Raw genomic sequence first — 5,260 nt, 5'->3', positions numbered from 1 at the left:
CATTCTTTTTCAAAATGTGCACCACAAATGACCGAATTCTTCGTCAACTTGAAGTTGGCGCGCTTCACTTCTACGAAGCGAATCCATTGCCGGCGAAGCACGGGGTTCTTCGGGAAAACATGCACACTGTGCCCTGTATGTAACGAATTCCGACAAAACATGACGACGCACCGCTTCACCATAGTTCCAGAGAAAGGAAAATACCATGAACGAGAATAAAATCAAAATATTGTTCGAAGCAAAAATTCCAAATGTATATCCCAATATTGAGTTTAGCTAATGTTTTGCTAATGTTTTCCCACTAGGTGCCACTAGGGGAAGCAGTGAGCAGATGAGTGAGAAAAGGAGAGAAGAAGAGTAGCTAGGAGAATGTAGCTGTGGAGATGTTGATGCTGGATGGTGCATGTCCATGCTGGAAATTATGACGGAGTATTACGAGTTTTTTTTCTAGTAAATTTACGACTTTAATATCGTAAATCTACGAGTTTTAAAGTCGTAAATTTACGAGATTTAAAAGCGTAATTGAATGAGAAAAGAACCAAAGCTGTCCGTTTATCAGAGCCATGCCCGAAGCTGGAAGACGTGTAGCATCTCGTGAACCTTTATTTACAGATCGGAACCTTTTGGCGACTCTAAATCAACTCATTAATGACGCTGACTATCCGGGTCGGTAATGCAGAGTTTCATATGCAAAATAAAGAGCTTAGAGACATGTTTGCAGGACCGTCGGCCACTTTATTATTTATTTATTTATTCACTTATTTAATCACTTTATTCATATATCCGGAAGCTCTTTCACCACCTTACTGCATGTCTCTGACGTGCGCAGAAAAAAAGGAGAACGTAAACCGTGCTCCGTTCCCCACATGAATCGTCCCGTTTCAACACACAACAACAACAGGGGATGACAACAGTCTGTCACGTTAGCTAAGTACACTGAAAATTCCGAAAACGATTCCTCTTCAGATGAAAGCATCACACAGAAATGAATGAGATCTGATCTTTCACGGAGGAAGATCAGATCTTTCACGGTGGACAGCTGCGACTGTCGATGGTTTTATCAACGGATCTGCAGAGATCCTGCAAGCCACCATCAATGATTAATAAACTGCAAATCAAACAAAGAAACTTCCAAACATGTGCAATGTTTTAAACATTCAGTTTACCTGTTGAAATCAGAAGCTTTTCACAGTTTAGTCGGTCTGGTTCTGCTCACAGTGTTCATTCACAATAGGCTCATTTCGATTGTAAATCTCGTAAATTTACGACTTTAAAAATCATAATTTTATTTTTTTTTTGGCCCTAATACTCCGTCGGACCATAACAACGATGTTTATAGAATTCAACTTTGCCGCAGCGCACACACATTCATAGATTTGCAGACACTCTGGGTCCGCCTGCATTCTGCTGTTAGCGCTGTCTCACCCATGTGACGTCAACGCGTCACGTGACCCAAATCGAGCCGTTTCTGAAGCAGGGCGAAATGCGAGTGTGATTTGTCGTTTAATTTGTCAAATTTTACAAAAACCTGCGTTTGTCAACGGTAATTATTTGTTATTTTTGATACATTAGAACATATGGAATATATCTGGATACTTATTTTAGCTTTGTCCCAGGACATTACTAACACTTTAAGTAGTGCACCAGTCGAAAATGTAATTTATGAAAGAGAAGCATACAAGATACATATTTGCTTATCTGTTTTTAAAGCTATTGAAATATAAAAAAAAGAGTAGTATAAAAAGGTACTTAAAAAATTGTTTAGTTTTAGACACACTGATCATTTAGTTTGTCTGAATTGTTGTGATGTATTTTCATTTGGCTCACCTTTAGTCTTTAGGTCGTTCAAACTAAACTGATGTTCAGAAGATCCCAGAGAGTTACAACTGGAGCAGATCAATGTAGTGAAATCATTTATTTGTGACAGACTCAGAATGATGCTGCTCCTCAGATATGTTTTATTTAGAGAGTCTGTGTTGATTTTAGTTGTTTCTGATTGATTGACTGTTTTTCCATTCAACAACCAGATCAAACTGGGAGCAGGATTCCCATCAGTTTCACAGGAACAGTTGATCTGGTTTCCAGCTTTTTTACATTTGGATTTAGGACGGATCCATGGTGGAACTGAAATGACAGCAGAGGGTCAGCTATCAGCACTGTTAAATTAAAGGACCAATATTTAAATGCTGTAATGCAGCCTATGAACATTTGTCATTTTTATCCTTTCAGGGAGAAAATTTATGGATCTGTGTTCTGATGTTTTGTCATTTGATTCAAGTCCACAAAAGTAGCATGTTTAAGTCAGCAACTATTGTTAAAAAAAAACAAATTACTTTTTATTGCCCTTTGCATTTTGCGTTAATGTTTGAATGTTCATTTCTACCAAAGCTGGAAAGTCAACACAATGTCTCTTAATGATACATTTGAGAAAACACATCAAACTAAACTAAAAGAAAGTTTTTTTTTTTTTTTTTTTGTTGTCCATATGAAGAGTTAAATGACAAACCGTGACAGAATATTTAGTTAAAGGTTTTAAAATGATCATGATGATACTTACAGTGAACATTTATGTGAGTGATGTTAGAACGTCCAGGTCCTAGTTTATTTTCAGCTTTGCAAAAATAATCTCTATCAATCGATGTTGTGATGTTTAAAACTCTTCCATGTCCAATAAGAGTCTCCTGTTCTCCATCATCTCTGTACCAGCTGTAGTTCTGTACTTCAGGACGAGCATCACTGATACACGTCAGACTCACACTTCTGTTTACTGGTACTGGACCAGAAGGACTGACTGAAACTCTGGTGTCTTTAGGGGAATCTAAAAAATAGAAATAAAAAAACTTGAGATGATGAAAATTGTCACAATTTAAATCCAATTGTTGTGTTTATGTCCAATAAATGTTATGTAAAGCACACAAACATACATTTAATATTAGCTTTTAAAGACGACTTAACAGATACACCAGAGCCTCCATGTTTCCTGTAGACAGCTGTGCATGTTATTCTCTTTCCATGATGGAGGTGTGAAGCAGTGAAGTTCAGAACCGAGATCTGGACTTTGGTTTGATCCTGGTTCTCCTTCAGTGTCTCCTGACTATCAGCCAGTTTGGGCGTCCATGTCAGAGTTGGAGGATGAGACGGACAGGAAGCTGGAGCCGAGCACGTCAGACTGACTGAGGTTCCCTCCTTCACTGTCAGAGCTGATGGACTCAGAGTCGGTGAGGGAGGACGACCTGGGAGGAAGAAACAGTTTGAGGTTGTTTGTTGTCTGATTTCCAGGATTGTTTGATTGCAAAGTTTTCTATTTTATTTTTGGAATTACGCAAACCTACCTATGACCTTAACAGTCGCAATCAAATTCGTAAAAGTCCATTTTAGTCTATTGTCACAATCCAGTCTGAATCGAGATTTACCAGCATGACCATAATTCATGTTTAAGAAGGTGGAAGTGCAGTTCTTCTTTTTTAAATTTCCAATTTCTTTAACTGGTGTTAATTTTGGGGTTTGAGTATAAGTATAAACCCATGTTCCTTTACAATCAGTGGTTAAATTCTCATCATATTCTTTTCGTATATCAAAGGAACAAGGGATGGTCAAACATGATCCATTCAGAACCTCAACAGTCTCTGGTATTGTGATGTTAAACTCTCTCTTAGTCTTTTTGCACAGAAGACCTGAAAGAGAAAACAGCAAACCTTATAGATAAAAAAGTACAGCACTTTAAATAATCTAAAGGTTCACATTTGCAAAATGTTAATTCACAAGATTTTAAATCAGTTAAAATGTTTAAAAACAATAAATAATAATAATAATAAATTAGTAACATTTGTTTTTTTACTAGTCAAAATGTTAAAAAATGTCAAATAAAACCTTATTTTGGTGTTTTTATAAATCAAATTTAATGTTCACTCACCCTTCATCAGACAGAGCACAAGAAGTGTAAATATAGTTTGAATTCCAGCCATCTGGAATCATGAAAATCACAATTTAACAAATCTGTGTAGAATAACATAAAAAGTGAGTTATGTCTCACACACGTCCTTTTAAAAAGGGCCACTGATGTGAAACCTGAAACATGTCATATTGATGCACTTTATTTATCTTATGAAAGAAGTAATCTGTTAATAAACCGCAAATACCCACATTTGACAAAATCGTAGCCTAAAACGAATTAATACTCAAAAAGTTTCAAAAGTGATTATACAAAAATAACAATGAATAATACTGATAATTTAGTAACAGCAGTAAAAAGTTCACTGTAAATTTAAACATGAATACAGTAAACAAAGAAAGTAAAATATGCAGAATAAGAAAGACTTCGAAAAATAATTTTCTGAAATAATCACAACACCATTACTAATCGTTTTGTTGTGTTTTTAGTTAGAGAAATGAATGAGATTTTACTTGCTGCTTCGACAAAAAGTAATTTATACAACACTAAAACAATATTTAGATACAAGCAAAAAAATACACCATTATACAGAAGCACTGTACATTTGAAGACACAATACATGAGATAGGATGGGGGGTGGGGGAGGGATGATCAGAAGTTTTTGTCTCCACACACAGCTGGAGATATAATAGTTATCGCTAAAACGTACCAAACACCACAGTTATGAATCATTTAAAGATTAGTTTTATCACACATTGTAACGTTCTCTAAAATTCACAACAGAACAACAACCTCTGTAAAAGAAACTCAACGTAGAAATCAACATGTGAATTAGAGTTGAAGAATAGGGTAAAAAAGTATTTCTTACCTTTTTTGTTGATGTAGCTCAAACACAGCAGTGGTGATAAATTAATCTCTGGATTCTAATGAAGTCTTTACAGAAGTAAACTTAGTTTGCAGCTGAAAGCTAAGAAAGCAGAACTTCTTAAAAACCTGCCTGTGTGGAAACTAGAAGACCCTTTTTAACTGCAAACGTTAGTCTGTCAAAAAAAAAAAAAACAACAACACCAACTACAGACATGAGTTCAGTTCATCTCAGAGGAAATGAGTCAGTTATTCTGCATTTAGAGCTGCAGTGGACTTAAAAATATCACATCTCTCATTTCACTGAATGTTCAGAGAATTTTATGGTCATCTTCTAGTTTGTAGTAAAACTGTAAACCAAATGTTATCTTTCAAAATAAAAGTCTAGTGGAGACTTTTTACAGTTATTCCATTAAGAAGAGTTTAAAACTTTGAGAAGTTTTTTTTGTGTTTTTAACAGCCGTTTGAGAAAATGACTATCAGTGTATTTTTCATAGTCGCCAA

Source organism: Oryzias melastigma, linkage group LG16, assembly GCF_002922805.2.
Source record: "Oryzias melastigma strain HK-1 linkage group LG16, ASM292280v2, whole genome shotgun sequence".
Taxonomy (NCBI): Eukaryota; Metazoa; Chordata; class Actinopteri; order Beloniformes; family Adrianichthyidae; genus Oryzias; species Oryzias melastigma.
The sequence above is the reverse complement of the archived record's forward strand: the minus strand, read 5'-3'. Positions refer to the sequence as shown.